The 22,415-nt window shown below is 36.0% G+C and overlaps 1 long non-coding RNA gene across 1 annotated transcript; it reads left to right on the forward strand.

Annotated features, from left to right (window-relative positions):
• The first annotated feature begins 19,213 nt into the window (after window positions 1–19,213).
• On the forward strand, window positions 19,214–20,763 carry LOC121236414. The gene is made up of 2 exons (XR_005934757.1): window positions 19,214–19,478; window positions 20,525–20,763. It is a non-coding gene; the product is annotated as an uncharacterized LOC121236414 (long non-coding RNA).
• The last annotated feature ends 1,652 nt before the right edge of the window (window positions 20,764–22,415 follow it).

Raw genomic sequence — 22,415 nt, forward strand, 5'->3', positions numbered from 1 at the left:
GAATAGTGGCCTGAAACCACCATAATTTCTTCTCTATAGTGGCTACAATGGTCCTACAGTGGCGATTAGGTCGTGGGGTGATAAGTGTTATTTTCCCTTCAGTACTATTGATTTTATTTTATTTTTATTTATTTTTCTTAGTTTTGAAGGAATGAGAAGATTTAGTGCAACATGAGAGTATTTTGGTACAAAAGAAGAGGCTATGGATCTAGACCGATGAGAGGCAATGAGATTCGAAGAGAGCCGATGAGATTTGGGCGAGAAATTGTGTCCTGTGCGCAGCAAAGAGATTTCTCTCGCCTAAAGGCGAGAAGGCTTACCTCTCAGTAGGCAAGGAGATTCGCGACTAGAGGGCGGATACCTAGGCGCGAAGACCTGGGCACAAAGACCAGAGGGTGTGAAAACTTGGCGCTAATATATTTTACCTTATGGGCAAGAAGAATTGGCGACAAGGTTTTGGGCGAGAAGACTTGGTGACAAGGTTCTGGGCGATTAGATTGGGGACTAGTCTAACCGACCAACTTAAAAGTCCAACCTAAACGATATTGTGGGCAACAACTAGAAAAGGTGAGAGGAGTCTTCATCCTAGTCGGGAAGTCTTTCCACTCGGTAGGCAAGATGAGTTTTTCATCCTGGTCGGGAATCTTTCCACTCGTTCGGCGAGGAGAGGGTCATGTGGTTTTTGTGACCACTACGCCGTTATGTTCAGTGCACACGGCATCTATCTGGTGGGATAATTCATCCCGACCGGGATCAATCTACTGCTGACCACCAAATTCGAGTTATGCAATCAATTTGTTGGCGACCAAACCCTTCCGAGCTCCACAAATCAAGCCGCGTGTCATTGAATCTTCCATTTTAGATAATCTCATTAATATGACAATCATCCAATATGCCATGTATCATCCCCTTATGGGCCTCTTGGCATTGATCCTCAAAATTAAATAAGCACTAAAAATCCTCCAAATAATATCAAGCTCCAAAATTTTCATTTTTCCTCAAAAATCACTATTGCACTAGAATCTTCTAGTAATTCTTCTAAACCCAAAGTATAAGGTCCTCTTACCAACTCAAATATCTAAAATTATTTTTATTCTTGAATAGCTCAACTTCTAATTAACCAGAATTAAGGTTACTAAAGTCAAGGCATAATGAGCTTTTTAGGCGGGGTGTTACAGCCTAAGACACCATTTTGCACGATTCTAGCATTGTGTTTTGTATGTTCTTGGAAAATGAAAGAACAAAGCAAGAATAAGAAGAATAAATCTTGAGCTTTATTGAATCAAGAATGAGGATTTATTTGGAAGAAAATGCAAGCCTCCAATGTACAAGTTCTATCAACTTCACAGATGCCTTCCTCATCAACAACCATCCCTTTTATGCTAACAAAGAAATTACAAGTAAACAAGAATTAAACACTCTGTTTCAGAACGTTTCAATTATAGTAAAATGCACCATTAGCTAAACACAATACATGAGTTAAACACGTAGTTTCATTAATTCCTAAATGATGTGCTCCCTTCTTCTTCCTTTACAAAGCTTCCTTCTATTGTTCTTCCCACATCCATAGCAATCACTACGGGTGGCAATATGTGATACAACTCATTAACTCAACACGAATATGACACAAATTAGCGAATTTAGGTTTGATGCTAACAGGTTCAGGTCAAAACGGATTGACCCGTTAAGACACGATTTATAAACAGGTTGCTAAAAGGTCAACCCGCTTAACCAATTAGTGACCCGTTAAGATTTTACTGAAAATTACATTTATATCCTCTTTAAAACCTAAAAACTAAAATACCCTAACCCTAATTGTAATATTGGATTTTAATTAGGATTTGTGTTTTTATTGTTTGAATTGTAATATTGATTTTATTATATTTTAAAATCTGAAAAATATTGATATTTTTCATTATTAGTTAGTTTTATATTATTGCGAGATATTGAGATTTTAACTTTTATGTGAAACTATGGTAATCAGGTCAAATGGGTTATTTGAGTCAATTCAACCTATTTACATAAAACGGGTCGAATCCTATCGACCCGGTTTTAAGTAATTAATAACGAGTTAAAACGGGTCGTGTTGTGTCAACCCATTATTTTAATGGGTCCTGTTAGAATTTGAAAGTCTGACCCGTTTGGCTTAACGTGTCGTGTTCGGATTGACCCATATAGTATAATATATATGATACAATACGAACACGACCCGTTAACACAATTTGTCACCCCTCACAATCATCCTTGCTTGAAAAAGCCTTGACCAGAAGGCTTCATGACACTCCTTCCATCTCAAAAAAAGTCTTGATCACAAGATTGCAACAAGAGCCCCTCCTCCTCAAAGAACCTTGCCCACAAGGTGACGGTAAAGGCCACCTAATTTCCACATAGCTTCCCATGAACTATCTTCTGGAAGTGTACTAGCCCATCTAATAAGAACCTTAGTTACAACTTGATTACCAACTTTCTTGATAAGCCTGTCCAGTGTGGCTTTAGGTTCTAGTTGCATGGTACCATTTCGATCAACTAGTGGTAAGGTTGGAAGCGATGAAATTTGTTGGTGTGGCACCCCATTCCTTAGTAAAGGACCTGGCGAGGATTCGTGGTGCTAAGAGTGCTAACCATACGGCAACACCCAAGGTTTAACTTGGGATAGGCGTGCAATGTTTGTTAGGAGGTGCACATGTAAGGAAAAGTTAAATGTTCACAGTAGAAAAATAAGTGTTTAGTCCAACAACTAATTGATATAGTACCAGAAATCTAAAAGAAACCATAATTGCATTTTCACAATATCCACAATGTCACATCATTGCTTAAATATTTACACAAATAACCAATTGTTTAATTTGTATCCCCAAAATAAGACTGTTCAAACACATATGGTCGCCTACCTAGTAGTTACAAATACAACTTCCACAACCGACAAATCCTACAATAGGAAACGGACCTACTGGCCTACTGCTTGGGTTGGGTTGAGTCTTCCTCCTCCGGTATTATTCCTGGATCTACCTCTGCATCAAAGTCTATGGTTCCAATACCGAAATCATAGGCAGATTAGATAGCTATGACAATACCACTAATGAGAAACAATGCTTGTGAATATGCAATGAACAATTTTATGCAGTAAAAACAAGGGTGAATGCTTGTTTTAGTGTGTGGCGAGAAATCACCCTCTCAGGCAATATCAGTCAAATTATGTTTATATAAGTATGGCGATAAATCACCCTTGAAGAAATTACCCTCTGTGCAAAAATCAATGCATATATACTTAGTTATACATGTCATTGAGGTGAGGAATCACCATCTTCTTAAGCATGTAAATCTCGTAACACCAATCATGCAGCAATTCACAGTTATCACATTGATATGTGTCACATAGACATATGTTGCCTGATGGGCCAACAGGGGATGAGCAACTCTATCGTTTGAAATCGGGGAATGCATCCCACCTGCAACATGGTGCAAGTCAACTTACCTATCCCCAACACAGGCCAACTCACACACAGAGATATACATGTTGCACCGGAGATTGTCTACTCGGCAAACCAACTCGAAGACATCAACACGTGATACGCCTGAGGGATTCTTCATCCCGTTTATTAGGTGAGGCTAACACAATACCACCTGGACCCAATCATTCACAAAAACTCTCTCTACCCATATAAAGCTCGTGGTGACGTCTCACAGGAATGGTTCCGGAAATTCTCTGCCTCTTCCCATGATGATTGACACGGATAACGACATCACTGAAAACAAATGAATTCAAATCTTAGAAAACACAAAGTAAAGATTTTCATAAACATAATGGAAACATATTTATTATTTCATGATTAGAAAGGGAGAGATTACAGAGTACAGATGAACCAAGATCCCATAACATCCTCACACAACATTTATCCCTCATTCCTCGGTATTGTCTTAGAAGTTAACCTACCTTACAATCTTCGAGTTACGACGGTTCTGCACTACTCCTATCTTTTTCTCCTTTGAAGTCACTTGCTCCTTCGAAGAATTTGACTCCAAGGGCTCTCAGGTGCTTATGATTTTAGAGGTGAGATTTTTACTTTTGCCTTAACCCTTTTATAGCAAAGGTGCGTCAGGTGTCCTTTTGACGTCCCTTTGACTCCAGATGTGACTGAATACGAGTCTTTTAGGCCCCATTTGGATTGAGAGATGATATGAGAGAGCTGAGATAGTTTGTAAATAGTAGTAAGATTTGTGAGTTGAAATTTGTGAATAGTAATGAATAGTAGTGAGATGATCTCAACTCATCTCTCAATCCAAATAGGCTCTTAGTCTCGATCATTCCACTGCAGGGTGACAAACTGACTAGCAAGGCATAGTCTACACATCCTTACGGCCTGACTTATGTCCAATCCTTAGTCTATCTCCAACGAAGGGTCTCCCACATGGCGTTAGACCATTCCTTTGGGTTCAGGCGATTTAATCTGCCAAGCCCTAATCCTTTCAACAAACCCACTCTGGATGTGACTTTTCAAATGGAATGCAGGCTACCGCGTATGTCTTCGCCACCTTTGGGCATTTCTATGTAGTCCTGGAAAGCTCGTACATGTTAGAAAGGGTCTTTTCCACGACCGTTGCTTGCCTTGCACTCGTTCTTTGCCCTTAAGGAAACCAAAATCCCAAATTGGTTTCCAAACCCTAAAGTGACCAGTTGCAACTAAGTGATTTCTCACTTGGTTAAATCACTTTCACATGTAACTAATCACTCAAGTAAACAATTTTACACCTTCACCCACTCTCTTACATCTTGGTAATTGCATTTGACCAAGAAAAGATGCATTTGAATAAAATCCTAACCAAAACCCCCTTTTGGCCCAAGTTTCTTCAACAAACATCTACACTCTTACATGCCTTGGATGCCATGCCACATCATGTACTACCCCAAATAGTGCTATTTATGGCCACTTACACACTCATAATTAGACTCACTCACTCAGCAACACATCAGTGGATTTCTAGTTGCACTTCAACCCCTTTTCCTCCTCTTTTTCACAAGTCAAACTTGCATCACTTAGTCATTCATTCACCCACTCAAGTCGGCCTTCATCTATATCGCACACCCCTTGGATTGCTTCCCACACTTGGCAACTTTTTATTTGTTTTCCAAGGGAGCAAACTGAGAGAGAGAGCTTGATAGAAATCTGGGCAGTTTTTGTGTTCCTCATTCCAAGCTTTGTAGGTTATTTTCTTTAGATAAAATCTAGTGTGTTTTGTTAAGTAATAAGTCTAGTTTACTTGGGAGTGTATTGGCTAATTCTTCTTGGAGTCTTGTTGGAATAAAGTTAGCATTGATGGTGGAAATGTTTGGTTATAATGATTTTTGGATTAACCTTAGGAGTTTTGTGAGATTTTGATGAAATATTGGGTAGATCTTGATTAGATGAAGTGCTAGCTTGATTATATGCAAGTTTGTAGGTTGATTCAAAGCATGTTAGTATTTTTATAAAATAGTTTTGCATAATTTTATAGTGTTAGAAACTGGGTTCAAAATAGATTTTTGTTTGGCTTAGTTTCAAATTTTAGCTCTAGGATCTTGATTCCATGGCTTTAATGTTTATAAATGTTGTTCTTGAGGCTTTGATATATGGATTTAGAATGAATTTTTGAAGAGTTATGGTTTAGATCTTTGTTGGAATGATGATGAACATGCAAGAGTTTGTTTTAAACTCAATCTAGAGACTCTCAGGTTTGATACTTTGTTTTGATGAAATTTTTGCTATAACATGCTAGTTTTAATGCTTAGATCAAGTTAGAGCTTGGATGTGAGGTATATGGTTATGTTATTTGAAGATTTATTTAATGAAAATCAAGGATCTAGCCACTTTGTTTCAAGTCCATAAGCATGCTTACTCGATTTCTTAGCTTTCATGCCAACCAATTGTGTTAGGTTGTGTTTTGTGAATTTTGGTTGATTATTCAAGCACGCTATCACCTAGGGTTGAATGGTGAAAATGTTAGGAGAGTTATTTATGGATTTTTGGAGTCATTAGAGTTGATATGAAGGAAACACCCCCACCAATGTCTACCAAGAGGCCCTATGGATAATGGACCTTGTTATAGGAATTACTATCTTTAGGGACTAAAGGTTAAAGCCCAAAACACTTTGAGGACTTTAATTAATGGGCTAAAAGCATAGAGAGATAAAGGATCCAACCTACTGAGGATAAAAACATAGAGTAGGCCTAAAGACCAAACAAGAATCCCAAGACATAATGGTCCCAAGACCATATTAGAAGGCCCAAAACTGAATGGGCCCATAGCCCAATTAGAAGGCCCAACCCAAATGGGCACAAAGCTCAAACTAGAAGGCCCAAACCAAATAGGCCCAAGCCCAATCCTAGCCCAATAACACCAAACTTAGGGTCAAAGTTTGCCCAACTTGGACACCAAGTTTGGGAAAACTTGCCCACAACTCCAAGCTTAGGAAGTTTCCTAAAAGGCGCCCAAGAAAAGTTCTTGTCTTACTCCACCAAGATCCTAAGGACACAAAATTTGAAAATTTATGGCAATATCATTAGTCATAAGACAATCGGCCATCGAGACTTCTTTAAGGAACACTCTCAAAATTTAACTTAGACTTCCTACCTGTAGTTAAGTCAAGATAAGATTATTTAAACCAAATCATAGTCACATAAAGCAAACCATGCCGAAAACATCATGACCCATACATCCGAATAGTTCCAATTTAAACCTCTATGTCCTTTGCACAAATTAATTTAAAAATATGTGCCACAAACATGACCCTACCATCTGTTTATTTGGGAACGTGAAATAAGTAAAAGACAATAGAGAGTCACACATGAAAAACTTGCCCATATGACATACACACTACAAGGCTCAGTTGGACCAACACAACAATCAATAGATAAATGAAGACACTTCCCTAAGCTATAGTATTTGCCCTCAAGCAAATAGAAGGAATTTTCCAAATGGTCATATTCCTCTTGGCCCCCACGAATTCATAAATCAAGAATTGAAGAAACAAAGACAAAATGACACCAAAGACTTCATATGGCCAGATTGATACCTTTAGCATCAAATCATATTTTGTGTACCTTTTACTTGTCACCAATGCCTCATCCTCTCAAAATAGACTCTTGACATGTTGCCTTAAGTGTATGAGAAAAGCCAACTCATGTAAAACCTCCTAGCCTCATGACAAACAACTTGCACCCCACACAAAGCCTAAACAGTGTAATCGGGTACCCCTAAGATAGAACCAACTATTTGAGTCAAATTTTGTAAAATGTTTTGAAGCCTCATAGCTCTAATAGAGAGCATTGATGGGGGAACCAAATCCGCAAGAAGGAATCATAGGAAACATCCTTAAGATCCAACCAAGGGAGAAACTATAACATAGCCCTAGCCAATGCACAGTGATGAACTTCCTTCCAAATCACTCACTATTCCTACACTATCTTCATGATTCCCAAACATGGATGAAGAAACCACGATGTTCTTCCATCCCACGAAACCTACTCTTCATTTTTATTGCATGGAATTGAAGGAGAATTGATGACTTACATAATTTAGTATATTTTATCATTTCTTAACTTTAAACTTGAGTCTAATTTTATTTATTTTTGTTAATGCTAGGCTTCATTATTGTCATTTAAATTTTATTTCAGATTCGAAGGAAAGGAAGACTCAAATTTTAGAAGCCTATTGTGCCTATCATCTAGGGACTCTCTCTCATTTAAATGAAGATTTATCTAAATATAAGGGCCGGTCATCGAGGCTATTTTGGAGATAATGATCAAGTTGAATTTTGAAAGGTTGAAGATTTAAGAAATTTTAAGAGGATAACATCAGAAATTCGAATGGAGAGAGAGGCGGATGTTCAAAGTGATTTTCAGGATACTAGATAACAATAAAATATGGAGAACTAAAACAAACACAAAGATGAAACTGAAGACGCGTAAAGGAAAAAGAAGCGGAACAAAAAATCCTAAAGATGCGATGGAAGTTGATGCGAGAAGGAAATAAAAAAAGGGAAAGGCTAAATGGCCAAAGAAAAAAAAAAGATGAAAAAGAGAAGAAAGGAAAGATGCGGAAGTAGTTGGAAAGGTTAAAATTCAAAATAGGAAAAAGAAAAAGAAAAAGAAAGGGACGTTGGGAAAGAGACAAAATGAAAAAAAAGAAAAGAAAAGAAAAGAAGAGGATAAGGCTGAACAACGAAAGGCTAACAAAGAAAAGTTTTGAAGAAAACTGAAGAGGACGGCTACAAAAAAAAATTGATGAGGACGACGCAACAGATTGCGACGAGGATCTTTTAGTGTTGATTTTCTTCTATTCCTCTAAGAAAAATTATGGTGAATTTGTTGATGTTGAACTTAAGTTTTAGCATGAACTAAATTTTATTTATTCTAGGAAAATGATGTAATCTAGTTTCAGACTATGCTTGCTTTTCTATACTAATTTGAAGTAATTATCTTCTATGTTTGTCTAATTTATTCTGAGTTTATTGCTTCTAATTGACTGGCCATTAATTAGATGATTTTGATCTTGTGATTTACTTTCAAAAGAGGGAATTATAAGATAGACCTTGGATATTTCAGTATAGGGAAGTATAGAAATCGAAAGGCCTATATAAACCAATGTAGTATTAAAATCGTTTGTCTTAATGCATTCGTGTCCATTAATTTGCATAATCTTGTGTAAAATGATGATCGAGAATGAATCCAACTAATTATCGAAAGAGGCTTTAGGATGACTTTGGAGAATTTGCTAACAAACAAATAGAATTAATTTCAATTAATTAGATGAGAAAAACATAGTGAGAGATTAGGTGATATAGATTTCCTAGAAGTTCTTTTTCTCATTGATTAGGTGATATAGATTTCCTAGAAGTTCTTTTTCTCATTGATTCAATCATCAAACAATAGCTTTCCTTTGAATATTTCCTATGAATTGATTTTATTTCGAATTGTAAATTACAAAAATCTTAGTGACTTTTCTAAATAAAGTCGAGGTTAGTATAATTTTAGTATTTGTCAAAGTGAGATACCAATCCCTGAGGATGCCAATATTCTTATCACTTTACTATAAAACTATGATACTGTGTACTTGCAATTTTGCACTGATCAAGGATTGAGTAAATCATTGATGAAGCCAAGTGGTTCATCTTGGCAAACACCAACTCAACCCTTCCACTTCCACCTCTTCTATCTTCAAGACAAGTGTCCCTCACCCTCTTCTCTTTTTTACTCCATGGAGAGATTAGTTCTTCATCCCTTAGACCCTAGAAACTGAACTAAGTTGAGGAGAAACCACCATTGAAGGCCATAGTTTTGAGAAACTAGGATGTAGTTGATTATAATCCAGCCAAGCCACAGGAAATTAATTTTCTGGAACTTTTCTTGCACCCCACACCCCACAGGATAAAAAAATCATAGATCCTAAGATTCCCTAGTTGCCACAAGAAACCAAGGAAGAAGTTTCATGTTAACCTAGCTGAACCCACCATGGTAGCAGCTAAGGTGAGTAGTCGGGTGAATCGTGGTAAAGGTTGTCTTTTGAGTAATCATCCAAACCTTAGGAAGCTTATAAATACAACCCTTCCTCCTTCACTTCACCTCATATCTTTTGCAAGAGAAATTAGTAAAATGTAGATTGGGTTTCAAAGAGAGAGTAAGGAAGAGCCCTAGCTGAGTGCTTGTAAGAAAGCTTCAACGTTGGTGAGTAGTCTTCCCTCAGGTCTTGATGAATTCATGAATAAAGTGTTAAGTATAGAAGTGATTCTTGTCAATATGAAGACTGAAATTCAAAGAATGCATGTTCGGGTGTAGGATTCAATAATAGTTATTATGAAATATCAAGTAAGGTTTAGTTACAACATGCACTATCTTGGGTCGATCATCATTCCTATCTTGAAGTCATTAGTGGTTTTAATGCATTGAGTTAAAAGGTGTGAAGTGGTTAGTAACATGTTCTATGAAGTTTTGATTTAGTCACTTATGAGTTTCATGCAAAGAGTTGGTTCATACCTAGATTTTAATTTAAGGATGATATTATGAAGGGGTAAGCATGATCAATAGTATCAAATTCTTTAAGACTTGATGTGAAGCATATGCCACGGCTAAGCCTAGGAAATATCCTAATACAAGGTGTTTATCATTAATATAGGCCACAACCTAAGCTAAGAAATGTGACACCCCCAAGTCACTGCTTGTGATGTAATTGAGACTTGGAGTGTCAGGATATGCAACACATGGTTACATACCCCATTCATGAAAGTTAATATGCAATGTATCCTATTATGCAATTAATAGTATGCAATAATAGCAGCGGAAAATAGGGTGACTTATAAAAATTTATGCCAGAATGAACTAAACCTCCCAAATACATTAATAAATGCATTGGTTCAAACATGAGGATAGAATTTCCTTAGTACAAAATACTAAATCCAAGTTCCATAGTTATATCAACTCTCTCATACGCTCTATAGTATGTAGAGACAATGATATAAACATTAAAATTAAATCCAGCCTTCGCCCAAGATCCGACTCCTCTTCAACCATATGTATACAATGGTCCATATTGTTCGTCCTCTACAGATCTTGTCACAACTTCTACAATTTCGGGAGGAATGGTAGTGGGTCCACAATGGCGAGGTTTACTTGAAATCTCAGTAAGTTAAACAATCAACTTCCACAGAGATAAAGTATACATGATTAATGCAAACATGATATGCATGCTATGCAGATAAGATCTCTATATTTGTTTCCCAACGAGATTCCTCAACATTGTTCAGAAAAACTTTATTGTAGATTTTCTTACAGAGAAAATTTCTCACATCATCTTTCAAAACATAACATTTCAATATTATCATAGCCATTATTAACAATAACATAACATATAGTATTGTCACAGCTTCCTTATATGCACTATGAGTACCTACCGGTGACCGTAGTACAATTTATGTTGAAACTACGTTGCTTGCAAACTCGTTCTCAATGTATTTGTATCATAACATATGCACCCACCAGCATTATGTGGCATAAGTGACTTCACTCTGACATTCTTTAAAAGGAATCCATTCAAAACCCGTTGACGGTTCTTTATCAACGTAGAGGTTACCACAACATTAGTATTCACTCCAGAGTGGACATATGAGTTCTACTAGGATAGTTCCTCATCATAACCTTTTAGATCGTGACAAAATTTATTTTCATGCAATACTTGCAAATGTTTTCATGACATGTACTTGTGAACTATGCTTCATGTGAAAATGACAATTTCATATGATATGCTAAAATGATGAAAATTACACATGTCATGTAGGCAAATAAATAAATACTCAATGTATCATATAACATGATGTTTCATGCTCAAAATGACATTTATATCATGAATGTAGCATTTATACATAAATCATAAATAAATTATTTAAGAGTAAGTTAGAAGTTAACTTACAAACTTTCCGGATGTTAGAACATTGGCGCAACTGTAAATAGAGGTATTATATGTTAGAAATTGCATAACTAGAAAGATGTTCATAATAAAATGGTTCAAGAATTTGGTATTTACAAAACTGCCCCTATACTTTTTCGAAATTGCCACTTAGGCCCTAAATTTTCACTATTTTCAATTGAGTCCCAAAATTCACAAAATTCATATTTTCTATGTTCTGAAATTTTCTATACCCTTAGAATTGCAAGAATCAAATCAAAATTAAGCCAAATTCAACCAACCCATGGCATGCATCTCTATGGGCCCATATGTGATTTTAAATCTATAACCTTTATGGATGCATGTATGATCAAAATTCATCAAGTGGCAAACATGAGCATAATTTGAGGGACATATTTATAACTTGGATTTAGGTCATATGAATTCATCCCAACACTAATGTATTGATCAAAAGCCAAATTATCACTAAACCCTCAACTAAGTATATACATGATGTTTCTAGCTTTTCCTTGTCAAAGAGAGGTTTAAAAACTAAATAAATCATGAATTTTTATTCTTATCGCAATCACAAGGCTTTTTTGAATGCTCATTACTCAAGTTTAGGAAATTTGACCAAAACTTCATAAAATAAACTTTAATCAAGTGACACCAAAACATGCTTGATGATCAACATAAGATATGAATTTATAAACCTATCTATGTCATGCTTTTTACCTCAAATTTAATCCTTCAAAAATTCTTTCAAGAAATTAGTAAATCATATCAAGACATTCCCTAGCTAAAATTTCATCCCAAAACAAATTATTCAATCAATACTTCAAATCTAACCCGATTTGCATCATTCAAGTTAAACCTCATCTAAACTCAATCAATTTTCCATTCTTATGCCATAAATCAAAGCATAACAAGTCATTCTAACACTTAACAAAATACAGGGTAAGATTACTTACAAAAATCGTGGCCCTTGAGTTCCCAAACTCAACTCACTTCAAGAACAACTCTCAACTCATTCGGTTTCTCACTTTTTTCACACTAAGAGTGAATGTCTCTTACAATTACTAGAGGAATGCTTTCAGGAGTGGTGTGAGGAAGTGAGGGGTGAAGGGGGATATTTATAGGACTACATGGACGGTGAGAGGTGTTGGCTTGGCTGAAGGGTGAAGTTTGTGAGTGGTGGAAGTGGGCGGTGGAGTTATAGTGCAAAATTTCAGATTTTGTCATGCTTGGTAAGCTGAATAGTGCCCTATAACTTCATGATTGACCATGTGCTGCAATGCGTCTATGGGTGCAGGGGTTGCCTTGGTTCAGAATTTAAAATAAAACAAAAAATGATTTCCAAAAGGAAATCATGCTAGAGGCCAACGAGTTTGATTCTTCCAAGCTACCAATTTGTGTTCATCTGTTTGTCTCATCCTTGTGGCTTTGTTTTTTATAATGACTTCATTTGGTAGCTTTTTAGATGAGGAAGGGAGGGTTGATTGGTTGCCAAGTGATCATATATGAGCAGAAAGTAGAGGGAAGTAAGGATGATGGTGGTTCAGCCTAATGACATATGCAACCCTCTCCTATTGCCAAACGGTTTGGTTTCCTTTGGGGGATAAATGGACAAACATGTATTTGAGTGATTTAAAGCACTTCTTTGGGATTGGAGGGAAGAGGTGGTGGCATGTGGAGGTGGCTCTTTTAAGAGCAGAAATTCCTTGAAGAATTTAAGGCATTCGGTTTGAATCCAACTACACTTCCTAAGGAAATAGTTTGGTTTTTGGCTTTTGTTTCTTGGAACTATTTCTCCCCTTGCTAGTTCTAATTCATAGGTGATATGATGAGGTATGAATGTGCAGAAAACCCTTTGGAAAACTATGGAAGAGGCATGGGTTTGGGGCTAGTTTGATGAAGTGGTGCATGGTGATGCACAAGGGTGCCGATTGGTGGTTGTGTTGGCATTGATATGGCTTGGTTCCAATTAACATGGGTTGGGTAAAGTCAAACCTTCTAGGGTTGTCTAAGAGTGATGCAAAACAATTATAAAATTCAAAAATTTAGATCATAATTTATAAAGAAAAAAATTTAAAGAAAACTATGCTAAAATCATGATGCTTAGGTTACTATTCATGTGTGACATATATAGTGCTTCCTAACTCAAGTTAGAAGCTTAACCATGGTTGTGAGGGAACCCTAGGGGTGTGTGGTTCAGCTTGGGTTTAAGGAAAACCAATGGTATGATATATGTGGGTCTCATTTGGAAGAATGAAAAAAAAAATGTAAGGCTTTGGGCTTCATGGGTAGGGTTTTTATTGGGCCATATGAGAGCAAGTCTTGGTTGTGGGCTTAGGAGTGGGCTTATGTCTAGATTTATAGGGCCTATATTGGGCCTCAAAGGCCCACTAAGTTGGGTCCTAATCTTGGGTCTTTCTTAGATTGGGCCAATAGCCTTCACTCTTACTAAGTTCGGCCCAATAGCCTTGTCCAATATATTGGACCTAATATCTAGTGTCCTTTATGAAAGGCCTAAGGTCTTAATTCTTCCAAGTTGGACCTAAGACTTTTAAATATATCCTTAGCCCATTTCATCCTTAGTAAACTAGGGCCCTAAATAAAACACTCTTGGGCTTATCTAAATCCATCCAACACTTAGCCCATTTGCCTAGCCCACCCATATGCCATGTGTCATACCACTATTTGCCTCTTTGCATTTATCCTTAAAATTAAAAATACTAAAATCTTCTAATAATTCTAATTGAACCAATGGTGTGAATTCTTATGCCAATTAAGCTCTAAAATTTCCTTAATAAAAGAAAAATCACAACTTAGACTAGCTAGGATTTTAGATGCTAAGTTCAAGTCCTAAGGTAATTTTAAGTGGGGTGTTACAAGAAATTTCACAAATTAGTAAAACCACTTGATTTAAAGCATGGTTAGTTCTTAATGATTATCAATATGCTAACTTATAACATATATCTTGTTTCAGTTATCACCTTCACATACTCAGAAAGTTTGTAAGTTGGCCTCTAACTTACTCTTGGATAATATTTATATGACTTTGTTTAAACACTTCATTCATGTGTAAATACTAATTTTGATCATGATATGTCTTGCAATCCTTATAAGCATTCGGTTACTATATGGCATGTGATGATCTTTATGAACTTTTGTATAAACAAGTACCCTTTAGCATGATGCATAAAAATAAGATATTTCACATGAAGCTTGATTACTTGTAGAAGAGAATCACATGCCATCAAACATGTTTTATCATGAGCATAGTATGAAAAATATTTTTGTCACGACCCATTGCTAGGATGGGAGAATATCCAAGTGAAACTCCTCTGTCCACTTTGGAATAATTGAAAATGGAGTAGTAACCCCTGAGTTGATGAAGAACATTCAACAAACTTTGAATGGTTCTTGTTTAAAGGATTCCAGGGCATTGTCATATAAATATGGTGCCTAACGCTTATGGGTGCCCAAATCATGAAAAGTTATGATCAATGCATTGAATTTATCTGCGCAGCTCTGATGACATTGCCCCAAAAAGTTGGGCTACGGTAACCAGGAATTACTCACAAGCAGAAATGGGAGCCTTGATGTTACCATATGTTAAGAAAGTTATAAAAGTAACAAATGAAAAGGAATGAAAAGTGTGAAATGTTCTCTGTAAGAAAATGTATATCTGAATTCTCTAAAATATGTTGAGGAATCTTGATGGAAAAGTAAATGTTTTCTCTGAATTCTCTTAAAGATGTCGAGGATTCTGGATCGAAAAATAAATATTTTCTCTGCATACCATGCTTGCGAGCATCTCATGTTTATTATCTGTCATGTCTATGTTATCTCTTTGTATGTTCGTTGTTAACTTACTGAAATTTCAAGGAATCTCACTCTATTTTGCCCAAACTACCATTCCTTTTGGGATGGTAGAAGTTATAGTAGGACCTGATCATGGTGATGAATGTGAACCCCTGGTTAAGAATTGGTCATCAGACTCGATGCTCCTGCCACACAAGGAAGGTGAGGGATTAAGGGGTGGTGAAACACCTTTGATATCCAAGTCAGCTTGTTATCCTCAGAGAGAGTTTTTTTTGTATGTAAGAGTACATGAGTGTGAATTCTAACTTGAAATTTAGCTTTTATACTTCCTGTTGAGGTAGGTCCCCCGTCTCCTGTGTCAGGGTGTCCGTCCCTTGTGTCAAGGGTGTTCATCCTTCTTACGGTATACCATGACGTTGTCTTTCATGCGGCGTGGCTCCCTCGAATCTTGTCCTATGTGGCAAGTTGGTGAGTGTGGCCACATCTATGCACCTTGTCATGGACAGAGACTCCTGTTGGGATACCAGCCCGTGATCCATACTTGACCCCTTAACGTGGCATGGCTCTGCTGTTGCTTGTGTGTGTAGGGTCATGTCAAAGCAAATGTCGTCCATTCTTACCACGTCATATCTTACCCTTAGGCCCCCTTCTTCATACCCTGGTTGGTGGGCCGGTTACGCTTTGACTATTGGGCCTCCCGGCATGGTGAGTTAGGCCCAACCCAGTGGGGGTGAGTCCAAGGTAAGTTTCTAGAACCAAAATCACAACCTAAGCCAAAACAAAAACTGTTTTGAGCCATACGGTTTCTACCACTTTGAAATGATGCAAAACCCTTTTATAAAATTAATAACATGCTTTGAATCCAATCCTAACTTGCACATAAATATGTTAACACTTTACCATAGCAAGTTCTACCCATCATTTCACCAAAAAGTTCACAAAACTTTCAAAATTTCACACAAACACCAAAACTGTAACCACCAAGACCTTTGCATCATCATACTTAACTTTCACCAAACCAAACACCCTGAAAAAATTTTCCAACATATACCCAAGCAAACTAGACTCAAAATATAACAAAAGATAAGAATACTAAGGCATAAAAAATACACACAAAGGGGTTGGAATGGAGAATGGAGAACACAAAAACCATCATAAACTTTTCTCTCAACACCCTCTCAGTTTGCTCTTGGGAAAGGGGGGAAAATGAGCTAAGTGTGGAGGCAATAAGGCAAGGAACGTGGGGTATAGATGGAGGCTGACAAGGTGGGTGGATGAATGACCAAGTGATGGGAGGTTAACTTGTGAAAGTGGAGGAGAAAGGGCCTGCAAAGTGTAACTGCAAATTTGTTACAGTCTGGCCAAGTGATGGGGGCTTATGGGGGTGGCTTTGGCTTGCCATCAAGCCACTATTTGCGGTCAAATGGGGTGGTTTCAGTGGGACTAAGTGGGGCTAACTGAATGGGGCCTAGTTTGGAGTTTAGTTAAGGTTTCGATCCATACTTGGTTCGAATCAGAATTTTCTTGGTTAAATATATTACTAGTAAAGGAGTGGTTAAGGGTATATGAGTGTGTAATTGAGTGGTTAATTGCATGAATAAGTAATTTAAGCAAGTGATAAAACACTTAATCAAAACCGAGTGGTTTAGGGTTTGGAAACCAAATTTAGGATTTCGACCATCACATGGGATTTAGGGTTTCAATTGGATTCCAATGGTCTGGGGTTTCATTAGGTTGAAACCCTCTATTGGTTGACCAAATAATGTTTAGTTGGGTGGAATAGTGTTTTGGTGTAAGAGGCATGTCATCACACTTGTCCTCCATTTGACATGTGTCCTAAGGTTTCCAATTGGATGGCTAGGATTGTGCCATTTGTCCAACTAAAAGGTAATCCTAGTGATCCTTAATAAATTTGGACATCCTACATGATGATTTGATAGTTGTTTGAACCAATTGCCATGTGGCGCTTTCCTGGGTGTTACTATTCATCCAAAAAATCTTCGAAACTTTTTATTACATCATAAAATCCTAAATACTCCTACAAGTCTAATGGTGCAATTTGTTTCACGAAATTCTACTCCTAAGTGCCTTAACTAAATAGAAAGACACTCTTGTCCACTATTCACTTATGAAACTAGAAACTTTTTATTGCACTGTAAAACCCTAAATATATTCATCCGAGCTAATGGTGCAATTTGTTTCACAAACTTATATCTCTAAGTGCCTTAATTAAATAAAAAAAAAGCAACTCTATAATCATAGCAGATCGGAATCTGACTACTCTAACACAATAAAACCTAATTGATCGCTTGATTCGTGAAATCCTTTCGGAGTTTCACGATGTTTCAAAGGTCTGAAGAAATTCATCTATTGCATTTTTTCGGGTCGTTACAGTGAATGTGCTTCTAAGACCTATTGAGTGATGTTTCGGCTATGACGGTTTGTTTATGCCCGATTGGGTCTAAATGCATGTTAGTGATTCAAGGTTGCGATTATGGTCTATATTTTTTTATGAGAAGTGTGAATGTCAAATTTTTGAGGTTAGATATGAGATTAGCATAGAAGTCTCATGATGTTTGTGAAGTTTCATAAGTTTTGGGATCGGTTTGCAAATATTGGAAGTTAGGAGCCTTTTTGTAATTTCTGATAGTTAAAGGGCCCGTTTGTAATTTTTGGAATTTGATGTTTCTTTATGTGACAATTGAAGTAGTCATAACATTAAGTATCGCTTTTTGTAGCATGACAACTTTACTTTTAGGCAAAAAGTTTGTAAGTTAGCTTCTAACTTACTCTTAGATAATATATTTATGCTTATGTGTAAATGCTTCATGTTCTAGTTATTTCAAGCTAATCACATGTTGTGCTTATTGTATATGATCCGATTATTCCAATTCCATTCACATGTCATGACATGATTAAATGTCATCATAGCATATCCTGCAATGTAATGCATAAAAGAAAAAAAAAAAAAAGAGAAAGGAATGTTTGTGAAGAACAATCATGACTTCGACTGGGGTCGCAAGGGTACCGAAGCAAAGCTATGAGCATTCTCACTGCTGGGTATGCTAGAGTACTCGCATTGAAGGACATTTTGTGAAGCTTGAGTGTCTCATGAGTCGAAGCCATAAGTGGCATCAACCGTTGTGTGATGAAGACAAGCAATAGATACGCGATTTATGGGTGTCGTGAGGTAACTACATGTATGATTAAAGATGCAAGATACTTCGTGTATGCTATAATGTTACAAAGCTCTACGAATGCTGAAAAGAAATTTGGATGAGAGAAAAATACATTTTATGAAATGCATGTTCATATCCATGTATACATGTTCATGTTTTCCTTAATTATGTTTATGTTATCTTTGTGTATGTTTGTGGTATAATTTACTAAAATTTCAAGGAATCTCACTGTGATAGTCTCACTACCATTGTCACCCTGGAATATTAAAAGTTGTGACAAGACAGGAAGAAAATAGATAGGATGGAGAAGCGCAAACCCACTTGGTCGAAGATAGTTGAAGACAAACTCACTTTTGATAACATAATAGAACTAATCACTTTTTACATAGAACTTGTTCTGCTACTAATGGCGAACATTAAAAAATTATATTATAATAATATTTTATTTAATTTTAAATAAGACATCTCATCTCATTTAATCTAAATTGCAAGACCTAAAAGTAATACTAAAAGTGAGCCATTGATCCACCTGTAGCACAGGTTCTAGCCAAAGCAATGTCAGGAAGGCAGTGTACAAAAACCAAACATATTGTTTATAGATGAGGATTAGCACTGTTCATTCGGGCCAGGTTTTTCCCGGCCCGGTCTGGAACCCGGATACCTTGGTTTCGGTTTTTGGCCCGGATTTGATCCGAGCTGGAACTAGCATTACAAAACCCGGACCTATATGGTCCGGATCCGGGTTTTGAAACTAGGTTTCGGATTGAAAATTCGGTACCTGATTTTATATTTAAAAAAAAACTCTTCAAATCCCAGTCAACCAGTCCCCACCCGTGAATCGTGATACTCTTATCTAATAGGGTTTTCGCCCCCTCTTCTATATCTCATTCCATGGCTCTCTGTCAAACCCAAAAGTCGTAACTGCATCTTTTCTCTCTCCTCTTCGAGTTTCTGAGGCTGCTGTTCTACATTATCGAGATCCATAGAGGTTCTCAATATGGTGGCTGAGGTTGATCTCTCTCTTGCTGTCGTGTCTGTCTCGCCAGAGACCTTTCGGTAAGTCTCTCTCTTGATCTGTGAACAATGAATGTAAATATGGATAGATCTGGTGATTCGGTGAACTGGGTCTCTTCTTTGTGCTTGAACTTGTCAAATGAGATTTTTGCTCCTTTTCTCTTCCATCAAAGAATGAATGTAAATATGGGTAGATCTGTTGATTCGGTGAACAATGAATGTAAATATGGGTAGATCTTTGGATTTTCTATTTTTGCTCTGTTTTGTCATTCCCTTTTCTCTTCCATCAAAGAGGTACGTCCAGTTTCTGTTTAATAGTTTTATTAAATTTTGATTGCAAAGTTGGCACGCTATGGTGAAGATATTCCTCAGCTATATCAAACGTTTTTTCTTTTCTCTTCCTCCCCGTTAATGGGTATTTTTCAAGCTTCGAGTAAATAAAATGGGTACCAAATTTGTTCCTTTTGAGTTTGGGTTTATTTAGTTAGAAAGTTATTTATGAACTTTGTGGCTTATGCATGGACGAATAAACATTTATTCTGCGCATGAGAGCTTCAACAATCAACATTAATACCTTATGTGCTCACAGCTACTGAAAACAAAACCTAGATGTCACCCTGAACACATCTCTTGCGTGGACTGTAATCATGATGATCGAAGTTTAGCCAAACTCAAATCACTGTCACTGTCCATCATTTGCAGCCGAGAATATTTTTATTGTATAATTTGTTGACATTATACTGTTGAAGCTGTCAAAAGTGCAGCTTTTGAGGTATGCATCATACACTCTATTTCTTTCATTTGGCATATATTATATGGAGTAATGGAGTCTTCTACTTCTTGATGCTTTGTTACTCTATATGTTAAAGGAATTTAAAAGCACGAGTGATGAAGAAGCTGCAGTTTTGGTTGCTTCCAGAGCTGCATCCACTGTGATTGATGCTTCTAATTCAATTGAAGTTTGAAGGTATGTACTTTTGGATCTAAGCATGTAATACAAATATTGAATAACAATGTGCTGCTTATGAATGCTAGCATCATTTGTTAGTTTAAAAATAGTCTAATAGACTTCCATGTGATGGTTTCAGGAGTTCTAGTAGTACAGAGACAATGAATCTACGCAATACAGAGACAGAAATTAATGAGGATGAAAAAACCTTTCAGGGAATAATGGATAAGGAGTATGAAAAAGCAGAAGACTAACCTTTGTAGTTTACTATTGTGTATTGGAATTTGATTAAAGCAATGGATGTGTTTCGTAATATTCTTAGCAAATTATTTCAAATAATATAGTATGTAATGAATTGCATAATGTATGTTGTATGCATTCGGATTTATTTTATTTTATAAAATCATTCTAATAATACATCAATATCATATAAACAATATAATGCTTTATGTAGGGGAAAAAAAAAACCGGGTTCAACCCGGAACCCGGATTCCAGGTTTAAAAAATCCCAGATTCATCCGACTTTCGGCCCGTTCTGACCCGGGTTAACCCGATCCGGGTTCCAGCTAGAGTTTGAAATTCGGGTCTCGGTCTAGGTATACCCGGATTTCCGGGTCGGAACCCGGATGAACAACCTTAATAAGGATGGAGTTTGAGAGAGGCAGACATACGAGCCATCCGTTCGAAGTTGCCATGGATAAATCAGTTGGATTTTCCACAAAAGAGGTCGTCAAAGCTAGCCTGGAACACGTTGTAGGAAGTTGGCAGGGTTAAAAGTTGAACAATACTAATCTTCCCGGTGCTCTCGTTGGAATTTATTTTTTTATTTTTTTATTTCATTATTAAGAAAATATTTTTAATGATATTTTATTTTTTTTACTTTTCAAAAATATTTAAAAGTGTTAAAAAATATATTAAAAAAAGAGTAAAAAACACATAAACTACACTAATGGGAACTCGAAGAGGTGACTCTAGTATTACTCTTAAAAGGCTCATTTGGAGAGTGAGATGAGATGATAATTTTATAAATAGTAATAAGATAGTGTTATAATTTTTTTTTTAAATATTTAAAAGTGTTAAAAAATATATTAAAAAAAGAGTAAAAAAAAGAAACACATAAAATACACTAATGGGAACTCGGAGAGGTGACTCTAGTATCACTCTTAAAAAACTCATTTGGAGAGTGAGATGAGATGATAATTTTATAAATAGCAATAAGATAGTTTATAAAAAGTAATAAGATAATTTAAGTTGAATATTTTTTAGGTTTTGGAAAATAAGAGAGAAAAAATTAAATAAAAAATATTATAAAATTAAAATATTATTAGAATATAGTTTGATAATATTATTTTTATTTGAGAATTTTAAAAAATTGATTTTTTTTTTATTTTTTGTTTAAAAGTTTGAAAAATTTATAATAATTAGTTCGAAAATATTTATATTTGAATTATATTTAAAAAATAAATGAGATAAGATAAAAATTTTAAGGTCAAATCTATTTCCAAACAATCCAGTCTTATAAATTTTTTGATGAAAGTCGAGTACAGGTGTCCAAGTCTGTATTTAACTACAATTTTTATTTTTATTGTTTTCTTTAAACAATTCAACGTCACAGCCTTGTAACAGGGTAGGCAGGTGTATTAAAATAGTGCGCTACGTGTATAAATGCTGATCTTGTTATATATCCTCACTATTCAAAATAATGTACTGAACTTTTAGGGCGGCAAAAACCTCACATATGAATAAGGCGCCGTTTGGATTGAAAATTGATATCAACTCATTTCATTTTATTTCATCATTATAATTTTTTTTAAATTTTTATACAAAATATAATAAAAAATTCAAAATAGTGCGCTACGTATATAAATGCTGATCTTGTTATATATCCTCACTATTCAAAATAATGTACTGAACTTTCAGGGCGGCAAAAACCTCACATATGAATAAGGCGCTGTTTGGATTGAAAATTGATATCAACTCATTTCATTTTATTTCATCATTATAATTTTTTTAAATTTTTACACAAAATA

The sequence above is a fragment of the Juglans microcarpa x Juglans regia genome, chromosome 6S, assembly GCF_004785595.1.
Source record: "Juglans microcarpa x Juglans regia isolate MS1-56 chromosome 6S, Jm3101_v1.0, whole genome shotgun sequence".
Taxonomy (NCBI): Eukaryota; Viridiplantae; Streptophyta; class Magnoliopsida; order Fagales; family Juglandaceae; genus Juglans; species Juglans microcarpa x Juglans regia.